Consider the following 12487-nt stretch of genomic DNA (forward strand, 5'->3'; position numbering starts at 1 on the left):
AGGAAAACAAGAGACCTCTGAGTGCTCCAAAGGCTAGCAATCATACTGGCAAAACCCTAGTGACCAGCAGGGAAAATGTGGCTTCTAAAAGGTACCATAGAGTTTTAAAATTAGCATATCATCCTAGACATGCACCGCAAGGGGTCATCTCAGAAAGTTCAGTCTTTGTACAGAGAGAAGAGAGAGCTCCAGAAAGAATAGGAATAGTGCAGAGACCCTCGGCCAGACTGTCCCTAGGATACCCCAGAGGACACAGTCTCACCCATCCATCAAACACAGAGGCCAGGTAGACATCTGGGCTCAGTAGCTTCTCTCTGTGTTTCAGCTCTTAAAGCTTTTTTTCCCCTTTGTTTCAAGGTTCCCTTACTCGGCTGTTTCCAAGTTGGTCATCTTTACAGTTCAGTGACAGAACAGGGGTGGGACAGGGTAGAGGCAGTGTGATAAAGCTTCTCATTAGCAGTAATATCTCTAATGTGTCCCTGAATGTTACTCTCCTAGACATGACCCTGGCTTCTCTAGTCCCTGACACCCACCCGATGCCAGGAGACCCTGACTCTAGGGCAGACACACCATCTCTCTCCGACTAACAGAGAGAGAACTGAAAGCTTGGTTAGCGATCTCAGCAAGGCACTGACACAAACAAAACATGGCCACGAAACTTCAAACAAGGAGGATGCCACACAGACATTCTTAACTACTAGACTGGGTGGGAATCGACCCACTAAGTGACTTCTTTAACATGGCCTAACCTGTTTTTCTGACCACCCCTTCAAGATGTCCTTGGAACATTCTTTCAGGGTCAGGACACATGGTCTAGTGGAAAGGGCCCTTTCTGTAGGTCTTAAAGATGTCTTCCGCAGACCTTAGGCCTCTCCCTCCCCTCTCTCTACCGCCTCTTCCTTCACTCTGACTGGAACCCTTGTTTCTCCACCATTCTCTCCCCTCTCTCACTGATCCACTGGTGTTCTCAAGACCCTGATAATTTCACAGGAAGCACAGTCACCAATCCATCAGGCTGGCTTTTCTCACCCTACTTGCCCAGGCCCACTGTCTTGAACTTCTCATCGTTGGCATCATGACCCATGCAGACATACACTGCTCAACTGCCAAAGTGACTGTCCTTTGCAACATCTGCTGAGTTGTTCTCTGTAGCCTCAGAAAGTCTTCCACCTCTCACCTCCCTAAAGGAAAAGAGAATCCTGTTGCTCTTGAGAGTGGGGTTGTCCACATCCTCCCCAGAGAGCACTGCCCTTACCCCTAGGCCTGTATCCTTTGAATGGCACACTCCACTGAGTGCTGTACATCAGACCAGATCCATCAGTCCCTTGTCCCTACCAAGGTGTCAGACTACTGACCAGAGCAGAACTGAGATTCCAAGCCCTTTGGTATCTTCTCAAAAGAGCTCTAGGTTGCTCAACAATTAGCATTTTTGCCTCTCAGTCTTTCATTGCTCCTTGCTTCATCCCCCCCATCCTGCCCCCACTGCTTAGGAAAATCAGTTCATCCCAACCAGAGAAACAAAACCTTGGTTGACCCTCAGAATCTCGGAGTCCCAAGGAAAGTCTCCTCCAGGGCACTTTGCTCAGATCACAACTCCAAACTGAGGAGGTCACGTGACAAGCCAGCAGCTATTTGCTCTCCCCCCTGACTCTCAGCCTGCTTTGGAGTTGTGACCTCCATCCAAGACCCAAATCTCAACTCAGCCACTTAGATGTTGTTACTGTTTACTTTGTAGTGCTGGGGGTGGAGTTCAGGTCTCCTTCCATTAGGGAATTCTACCTCTGAGCTGTAGACCCATGCCAGGTTCTGGTCTTTGTGAAGCTTAGTGTTTGCCTGTCTTTTCATGGCTGTGGTGGAGTTCATGTGAGGTCATCTATATATTGCTGGCTCACTGAAGATACCCTTATCAGTGTTAGTCTTGTCTCCGGGTCCTGTCCCATGCCCCGATCTTCTGTCACTGTGAGTAAAATGGCTCCATGTCCAACCTGGAATCGGTGCATTACTTCAAACACATCCAGAAGTCAGTGTAGGCCTTGCCAGCTCTGGCCATCCCCTGAACATATGGGGGTTCCAACATGTCCACTGAACGTGTGAGGAGTCCTCTGCACTCCCCGAAACTCTTCATCTACCCAGAGAAAGCACAGGTTCTTTTCCCACTTGGCCAAAGCTGAGGTTCGCCATTGTCCTTCCCTGACCTGGTCCCTGACCCCCTCCTTGGTTCTGTTGTCCTCTCTTTCACCAACATGGGTGGATGTAACACCTTCCTGATCCAGTATCGCCTGCGAAGTCAATTAATGTGTCATGGGGCTGTTGCCTGCTTCCTGATTCTTATCAAGGATTTAAATAAAACGCAGCTGGTCCAGTTCTGAGCTGTCCATCCCTCACCCTTGATACCAGCAGCGTTCTTAGTCATCCACCCTTGAACTCATCTCTTGGCTTCCAGTTACGGGTCTGGTGGTATTGCCCCTCACCCAGCCCCAGTTTGGGAGTAGAATAAATTCCTGAGACTTGATGGCACGGTTTCCTCTGAGAGAACCACGGGCATCAAGGCCCTTCTCTAATCCTACCTCTTGGGGTGGGTGCTCTTAAATTTGTAATCATTTAACCAAACATGCTCTTTTCTTAGGTGAGGAAACAGAAGTCACAAAGGTTTGAGATTTTCCCGATGCAGCTAGTAAGGGCAGAGGCCATTTCAGGTACTCTTCTGGTCAGTGGAGGGCTCCATGCCCTCACTAACCTAGCAAATACCTGCAACACATTCTAAGCATCGAGGCTTTCATGGTGGAGCAAAAGGCCCTGCCTTTTCAAAGCTCATCTTCTCCACAGCAGAGACAGGTAAAAACACAAACAAGCAAATATGTGTTGTGGCTGACTGTGATAGGAGATACGGAGTGAAAACAGAGCAGGCTTATAAAACAACTATAGCGCTGGAGGGAGGGATTTACTGCTTGATGGGTGGTCTAGGACTGCCTCACAAGGAGGGGGCCTGTAAGCACAGGCCCAAGAAGTGATGGAGTGAGCAGGCCAACCCAGCAACAGGATACATAAGTGCAGGGGTCCTGAGGAGAGGATGTCTTAGAATGTTCAAAGGAATTCTGGGAGCCAGAGTGCCTACAGAAAGGAAGTCAGCCACTTTATAAGAAGTGAAGTCAGAGTGGCAGTATGGCGCCAAATCATTGCAGCTTCTTAAAAGAAATTCATACATCCAAAAGAAGCCAAATAAAAAAAAATGTTTTGAGAAAAAAAAAAAAAAAGCCTTGAGAGCCCCGGACAGTCCCACCATTCATCGGGACTGCTAAGCCAAATGGTAGCTGCCTTATTCCTCTCCCTGGGTTCTCCCCTCTCCATCTCCAAAGACCTTGTCTCTCTCTCACTGATCTTTGGAATTTCTGATTCCACCCTTCTTACTCGCCTTTTCCTGTCTGAGAGAGAGGTCATAGGGCCCTGGTGATCTGTACACTGCAGCTTTTCTAAGGGGACTCAGAACTGCTTCCCTTGAGAACTACAAGCCAAGAGTGTCCCATCCTCTTGGTGGCATCTGCCAGAGTACCAAGTTCCTAGTGGGATCGATAACTCCTCTCTCTACTCCCCAACCTAGGAGAAGGAATGAACCTCAGTCATAAGTGGGCCCTGCAAAGGCAACTTGTGTGGCTGGAGTAACATTTTCCTGCCTTGGCCCAAAGCTGGCAGATGGCCAGGCCCTGAAAGATGGGCATATTCTCGTATATCCCCTCACCCCCGAACATGTTAAGTAGAATATTCCTAAAAGAACTTGATCTACCTCGCACCCCCTGGATTCCCTTGGCATGTCCCTGGATTCTTGTAAACCTCGGTCTTGTGGATTCATTTCTATAGCTTTTATAATAGTTTCGTCCCTGGCTGTTTGGGATCTTCTATTTCATGCCTCTCCTAAAGTCTCCATCTTTCCCTGGCAGTGCAGTGCCACCCATTAGAAGGGCTTCACAGTTCATCCATTCATCTATTCACTTATGAAAACGTATTAACCCATATGGAGTTCTTAGCTCTTGGAGAAGAAGGCAGTCACACTACAAAGACAAACGAGACATTGTCTCTGCCTTCCAGGATTTACTTGGGACAGAGGGCAAGTAGACAGAGATAAGCAGATGATTTCAATAGATTGGGACTAGTGGTGTCCAGTAGGGAGATACCAAAGTCAGAATCTAATAGGAGATAGGAAGACAAGTGATGGGGAAGCTGTGAAGGGGAGAGGATTTTCTAAAGGATCTCAGAGAGTCCCCATCTTGGTCTCCCATAGTAGAAAACCGTATCCTACAGAGCATCTCCTACATGCCATATGTTGGGGTGTGGTGGATGCCACTTAAACAATCCCACTGCACTCCGGGGAGTAAGGAACTTCTGGGATCCACACTTGGTGGCCTGTGGGTTGCTTGCTCTTTTGGTCCTTTTTTGTTGTTGTTGTTGTTTTTCCAAAAGAGGAAAAAAAGAAAAGAGAAAAAAAAAGAAAAAAAAGAAAAGAAAAGAAAAGAAAAGAAAAGAAAAGAAAAGAAAAGAAAAGAAAAGAAAAAGCTCCAGTGGCTCTGGGCCCCAGGATGGCAACACACAGCTTAGCATCTCTAGAGTACGGGCAGTTGGCTTGTGGAGGTTGTCCAACCCAGATGACATGTCCCTATGCTACATTCTGGTTGCTTCTTCTAGCTACAGAGAAGACTTCTGGAGCTAGGAGAGGACTGAGGAGACGCGCGGCCTTCAGATTTGCTTGGGACAAGTGGAACATCTCTCTGGGATGTGGAGGCCTCCTCCATGTGGGACCCAAGGAGGGGAGCTACTCAACCATTCAGGGAATGGACAAACCTCCCTTACCCCTTTCCCAGCCCAGCCCTCCCTTGCTCTTCCTTTGCTGCTGGTGAGGAGATCAGGCCTCCCTACCAAAAGACAAAACTGTCCCTTTAGAACCCAGTCTCTCCACTTGGCTTACCCAGCATCCCCACCCATGATGCTAGCTGTTGATAGAGGAGATCTGCTGTAATGTAAGATTACAAAAACAACTCTCCTGGTCCAGAAGGCGGAAGACCATTGGGAGAGGCAATAGGAACACTTCCCTTGCTGTGGGTGAATATTCTAGAAGCCAGGTCTAACTTTAAGCAGGTCAGGTAAACAAGCCACATAGGCTCCAGATGGCTCAGAGGTGACAAACCTGGGAACGATCCTGCTTCTCTGTGGAAACGTATCTTCTGGGTGTTAGGGCACCGACATTTCCATCCAATGAGAAGGTGTTTCGTGTAACAGGTCTGCACCTCTGAGCTCCACTGCCTCGGGAGTTAGGAAACCTGGCTTCTCCTCCTGGCTCAGACACTGGGGCAAAGATAGATGACATTTGCAGAGTCACAGTCCTCTGAGTCTTGAAGGTTTCGTCGGAAAAGTACCATAACAACTGACTCGTCAACTGACCTGCAAGTCCTAGGGCGGTCTCACCATACCCAGGGCCCCCCTTTCTCACATCTAGGGCTAAGCTCGGGCTCAGAAACATTAGGCAAGGCTCAAAGTCAATACCCTCTTCCCTCTGCTCTGAAATGCCACTCTGCCCTCTGAATGGCTTGGGGGCTTCCCTGGCTTCCTCTGAGTTCTGGCCTCCAGCTACCTGACTTTGCATCCTTTGGGCATAAGGCAGTGTTCTAGTCTGCACTTGCTTCTTGGAATGTGTTTATAACCCCCCCTTTCACTTATACTTTCTTGAAAAAATATATAGAAACTGACATGGAGTTATAATCCCTAATCTGTGGTCACATTCAAACCCACGTGAGAAATGCTCAATAACGCCCTGTTCGGATTTGCCTCAGAAGGGCCCCAGAAGGAACTTCTACCCTGACGGGGGAGCAGCAGGGGGGACATGGGAGGCTCACCTCTATCTCAGAGCCACTGTTGGCTCCCTGCTGCTGAAAGCCCTCTGAGTTAGTTGTTAACCCCCAACCAACCACCAAAGACTCTGCCTCTCACAAAGGTCTGGGAACCTCAATACTTCTCATCCCCAAAGTCCAAGTGTGCTCCTCCCAGAGGCGGCTGCCAGGAGCCAGTGGTCCCTCCCTGCTGGCACACCCTCATGCCCTTATCTCCAGCATCAGCCATTTATTCCCTCCGTACTCTGCTGTGGCGTCTGCTGGGTTACTCAACATCCCTAGGTCAAGCCAGTGTCGGACAGGTTGAGTCATTACCTCCTTCTCCTCCCAGCCCTCCCAGGTCCCAGGGTTGGGCTGGTTCAGCAGGCTTCCACCTGCTGTGTCTCCCGCTTCTAAGCTTGGGAGCCTTCCTGGACCAGTCTCTTCCTGACAGTCAGCCTCATTTGGTTTTTCCTGGAATGGCTGCTTTCACCACACACACCTGAGTTTGTTCTCCCTCGGTCTCCTCACTCACCTCTTTCTTTGACAAGTCATGGAAACTTGGAGCTAGCCATAAACCTCAGCCTCGGATGACACATCTATAAAATGGGGATAATAGTACTTCTGCCTCAGGGCAGGACACAAGGTCAGCTTAGTTCCCAGGGCCTTCGTGCCACTCTCATATGCTTGCTAATCTCGGTTTGTGCATTCTTCCCTCTTGCTCTAATACTTTTATCCACGATCACTTAGGAATCCTAGTTCAATGCGTCTTTTTTGTTGGTTTTTGTTTTCTTTTGTTTTGTTTCGTTTAATTTGAGACAGGGTTTCTTTGTGTATGCCCGGCTGTCCTGAAACTCATTCTGTAGACCAGGCTGGCCTCGAACTCTAAGATCTGCCTGCCTGTTCCTCCTGAGTGCTGGAATTAATGGTGTGCACCACTACACTGGAATTTAACCCATCTTTCTTAACCATGCTGCAAAACCCTCCTTTCCATTCATATCCTATTCTTGGGATCCCTGTAGGAATCTCAGCAAGTGTGACACCCACCAAACAGTCCTTCAAACAAAGCTCCCACAGATCCTGGGCCCTGCTTGCTTCTCCACGCAGCCCTGGCCTGACTAGGGAAACACACAGATTAGACAGAAAAGCCCAAATCCCTTTTGGGGACAAGGGACTAGGCTCTGCCGTCCGTTCACACAGCACCTTGGAGATGGCAAGGCCCTCGGCAGTGCCCTCTGCGTGCATCTCAGGCTTACACAGCCCCCATCTTTGCTCACACCCTGCACACACATGCACTCACCAGCTCCCCGTTCTTCCTCCCCCTCTCTCCTCTCTCTGCACTGTGCCTCCTAGACACACCCTCCCAACCCACCAATCCCACCTCTGCCACTGCACACTCTCTCACAAGCCTCAGCTCCAGAACCTGGGCTGGCTTCCTCCACCCCCCAAAAGGGTGGGCCCCTTGAGGCCCCCAAAACAAACATGCCTCTTTCTCAGACACCCCTGACAGGCTTTCCCCAGACCTGACTACTGCAGCCCCTCACCTCCCTTTCCTTGAATGGGGGGAGGGGAGCAGCTTAAAGCCCCCACAACCCAGCCACCTCTCCCCAGCATCTGGTGAGAGGGACAAGAGGAAGGAAGAACTGTGGGTTCTTTTCCACGAGACTCCTAGATTTTGTACCAAAATGCAGGGTGTGCTCCTGTTTGCATTTTTTTTTCTTTCCTTTCTGAAAATAACCATGAAACTATCATTTCCTCCCACTGCCTTTTCCCTATCTTATTTGGATCAGCAGGGCTGCTAGGAGAGGTGGTTTGGAGCCACCGACAGCCTCCTGCTTTGGCCGTGGTCTCCCAAACTTACGGTAGTACTGGAGGAGGTGCGCCTGTTGGGTGGAGTCCTGGGGGTGGAAGGGAAAGAATACAGCCGCCAGTATCCACGGGTCTCTGCTACCCTCGCAGTGGTGTTTGGGGAACCAGAGTCTCGGTCCTGCCTGGTCTCCAGCCCCTGGCCTGGTTGCCCGCAGCTAGTTTGAGGTCATGGGGTCCAACAGTTGAGGCCCTCCCTTGGAATACAGGCCAGGAAACTGATACAGATGCAGACTCTTCAAATTAGAGGGGTTGATGTGTAGGAGTCTGTGCTTATGTCGGGAGAAGTGGGGGGTGTATCATGAAGGGGCTTCTCTTTTTCTTTTCTTTTCTTTTCTTTTCTTTTCTTTTGTTTTTTGTTGTTGTTGTTTTGTTTTGTCTGTCCCAGCATCTCCTGTGTACTGCCATGCTAGAAATCCATGCTGGTCTCAAAAGAAGCCAGCTTCAGGACGGGTCTCCAAAGGAACCTCACTAGTGTCACCCAATTGCCTCCAAGGCCCGAACCTCACTGGGCTCTCCCGAGTCCCCTGTACTCGATGAAAAAGTGCCAGTGGGCAGAATTCCAGGCTTCTCTGCCAGCTTAGGGAAACTGAGGTATAAGGACAGGAACAGGCACATTTTGCAGAGGGTAGAACAAATAAAAAATGGAGGGGTGACATGCCAGGCCTCCCTGCCTTCAGCATCCTCCTACAAGATGCTCTATCCAGCATACTGTGGCCCCAGCCACCACCCCATCCCATGGCGCCCCTGATGTCTGTAGCTTAGTGGCTTTGCCTCCGTCTAAAGGAACCCTGAGAAGGGCGTCTTGGAGCTGGCAGTTACAGTCCCACACAAAACCATGGGTGGCTTAGACTGAGAGAGAGGACTGCCTGAGGACTGGAGCATCTTGGGCTGGCCCTCCCAAAGTGGAGGACTGGGAGACCCCAGCACCCTCCTCATCCAAGCTTGGACTCTCTCTCTCCAAGCTACATTATCTTCCATGGGGAAGATCGGTACGGGTCTGTGAGGGAGGGGGGGGTCACATCTGGCCTGACTCATCGATATTACTGGTTACTGATTTAGAGGACTGAGACCTTTTCCATGTGTCCCTCATTGAAGGCACAACTTTTCCATTTTGATCAGACTGAGTGGCTTGTGTCCTGTCCAGTTACTCAGAATCAGCCTGCTTTATTGAAACCTCATCCCTTTCTCTGATAGTTCTAGACCACCCAAAAGACCGAGGCCCAGAGATGAAATTCTTCCCTGCTTCCACAGCCCTTCCCAACACACCTACACCCTGCCCCTTTCTCTCTAGCAGGACCCCTCTCCGCCCTCTTACTCCCAGCACCAGGCTGGGTTGCTGGGCTATTTGAGGCCCTGTTGGCCCTGTGGTGTAATCAGTGCCCGGGGATAATTGCCACCTGTCCTGCCAGTGTCTGGGGGCTGTCTCGTCCACAGCAACAGCAGGCAGACATGGGGCAGCCAGGCTTGGAGCAAGGTCAAGTTAGGCCAGTCCTGCCCACACCCTGGTCAGCTTGCCACTCAGGGGGACCTGAAAGGATTCCCCAGGAAATCTACACGCCTCTGGGAGTTGGGCTCACCCAGAACATCCAATGGTTTCATCTGAGGGGCAACAGGGCCCTAGTCAGGGACAAGAGTCTCAGAGCTAATTCACTCTGCCGTTATCAGCAGAAAACATGATCTGTCTTCTGATATCAGGGAAGTCCATCTGCAATCTGGTCAATGAGAGGTACGGCCACCAAGCAAGGGGGACTTTACCTTGACTGTCAGCCCACCTTCATCAGGATGTTTGGGAGGGAATCTTCCATAAATGCCATTGGCTATTTCTTTTGTAACCCAAGGTAATTAGTCAGTGCGTGTCCTCGTGGTCAAGTCTATAGCCTTAGATAACCAATTTAATTTCAGTTTCTCCATCTTTATAAAGAGGGACTAGAAGAAGGGCATTGCTGAACTGCTATGCAAGATATATTATCTAATATATAGAGAATGGCTTGGTTGCCTGCTGCTGCCAAGACTCCCCCGTTATGGTTATTGGGAACTGTAGAAGGCACAGCAAGGATGGGAAGCTTCCGTATACCAGCCTAAGTCAGGCATGGTGGCGCAGACCATATACCAGCCTAAAGACACTCGGAATACAAAACCAGGAGAAAGTCCTAGACACTGCCTGGTAACACAGTGGTTCTCACAACCTGTGGGTCACAACGCCTCTGCAGGTCAAACAACCCTTTCACAGGGGTCACATATCAGGCATCTTACATATCAGGTATTTACCTAACAGTAACAAACAGTAGCAAAATCACAGTTATAAAGTAGCAACAAAGATAATTTCATGGCTGGGGTGCTCGGGGTGGTGGTCACCTGAACATGGGGAACTGCATTAAGGGTCGTGGCATTAGAAAGGTTGTGAGTCCCTGTCCTAAGAAAACCCGCCTCTATCTCTTTTAACCCTATTCATGCCAAAGCAGTGCCTTGTAAGTTCTGGAGGCCAGAGAATATCTAACACTTGTGAATGTTAAACGTCCAAAACCGAATCCATATTTGCAATGAATATGTAACCGAAACCCCGCTCCTGGGGGGGAAGTTGAGTGAACGCCCTGTTTCTGCCTTTTCCAGTATTCTTAGCATTTAAAATGATGTGTAGCCAAGTGTTTAAAATTCTTCACACAAGTGTCCACGGCCCTACTATGTGAAAGGCCACTCAGAACCGCTTCTTTTCAGAATGGGAGGGATGGGCTACAAATCTACGCCAAGAGACCAGGATCCCCAATGTCAGCCCTTACCACAAGGCCCAAAGCTGCTCCCCTGGACCAATAGGCCAGAGCAGGAGAATGTCCTAGCCCTATAGCTTCTCAGCAACAAGGCAGGGGCAGAAAAACGTTCAGGTAAAACCAGCCAAACACAGTAGATGCTGCTCCTTGGGAGAGGGGGTGGGGGGGAGGGGGGGAGGGATGGGAGGGTGGGGGTGGGGGGGATTTCTGCTCCAGAGAATAGTGTGTGAGTGCTGCCTCTTCTGACAGCAAATTCCAGCTCCGGATGAAGGCCTCAGGGCCCCATCCAGGGACAGTTAGTCCTACTGAGCATCTGTCACCTCAACAGCGTTCCCACCAGGGTCCCCACCTCAGAAGCCCTGTCTTTAGAGGTTTACCTCCAGCTTCCATTCCCAGTACACGCTGGACCTACCTGGGGAAGTAGGCCTTTCAGAGCCAGCTGGCCATGGCTTAATACCCTCAAGATAGTTGTCTACAGTGAGAACCTATGGCTGTGGGTTGAGCCCTACCTCAGGGGTCTCCCCTGACCTCATCTAGCACCTCTCACCCCAGTGTCTGGGGATCATCCAGAGGCGATTGTTTTGCTTCTGATCTCTCTCTCTCTCTCTCTCTCTCTCTCTCTCTCTCTCTCTCTCTCTCTCACTCACTCATCGCTTCCCTGGGCCTGTGAGCTAATTGGAGAGAAGGAGGAGGAGGGGACGCTGCCCGCCTCCCCGTTATCTGCAGCAATCCTGGGTGACTAATGCCCCCAGTTGGAGAAAAGGCAGTGTAATCAAAACACTTTTTTTTTTAGTCCTTAAACTTAGTCATTCTTCCAGAGTGGAGGAAGGGGGGGGGGAGCCCACAGCAAAGCACCATGAAATGCAAGCAGAGAGGCTCCCACTGCTGGGTGGAATCAAAGCATTGGCTCTGGGGGCTCCCTGCAGATCTAAGGTCTGCAGCCCTGCTCCTTGGAACCCTGGATAAACTTCCTCTGCACCCTTGTGTGCCCTGGCTTCCCTTGACATCTGGGTTATGGGCTCTCTGAAGGTCTTCCAGGCTGAGTCAGGAGGTGCCCTTTGCTCTCACCCTACCAGGTGCTGCCATCTGCTGGTGCCAGCTTTCCAAAGGGCAGGAAGCATATTAAAGTGCTCTTTGTTAGGGGCATTGGTAATGGGCTCACCCTTCAGTACTGATGCCCCTTCTGGCTCCAAATGCTAGTCTTAGAGCCCACTGTACCTTGACAGAGCTAAAGACAGTCAGAGGTGGTAAGAACTTTGGAACTCATTAAGGAGAGGTGATATACTCAAGTGGTTAAAAAAGCAGAAACAGAGCTAGGATGCCCAGGTTGGAATTCTCCTTCATCACTCCACAGCTGTGCTTCATACCTGTAAGATGACATCAGTGATAGCATCACCTATCTCATAGCATTGTAATAAGGATTAAATATTGGTCACCTAGAATAATATATGCCATGGCTTACAACGTTGATTAATTATTAACTATTTGTCAAAATAAACAAAATAAGACAGCACACATACCATCTTAACCCCTTTGCTCATTCATAGCAGACATCACTAATCCATCACAGAATGTCTTCAACAGACTCACAGAGTGAGTCCCTAGAATCCTCAATATAGAATTCAAGGCAGCTAATAATAAACAGTCAAAATTGGCATATGGAGCAACACTCATTTGTCAAACCTGATTTAGACTGGAGTCTTCACATTGTGGTCAAGGAAGATGAAGCCCATTGGAAGAAATAAGTAGCTCTCAACCCCTTGGAAGCAGAGCCAAGGCCTAGTGGGTATTCCTACTCCAGATTGTTGTTTGTCAGCCTGGCTTCAGATATGACCTTTCGCCCTGACTTTTAAGTAGTCAATGTGGGCTTCCCATCCTCCACAAATTTTTACTTTGACACCTTCGTCTTCTGCCACCTTGGCTTCCCATTCCATGCCCTCGGCTCTTGAATTCTCAGGGAACCCCGATTTAGTGGTACTCTTTTTTTTTTTTTTTTTT

Source organism: Mus pahari, chromosome 8 (assembly GCF_900095145.1).
Source record: "Mus pahari chromosome 8, PAHARI_EIJ_v1.1, whole genome shotgun sequence".
NCBI classification, from domain to species: domain Eukaryota; kingdom Metazoa; phylum Chordata; class Mammalia; order Rodentia; family Muridae; genus Mus; species Mus pahari.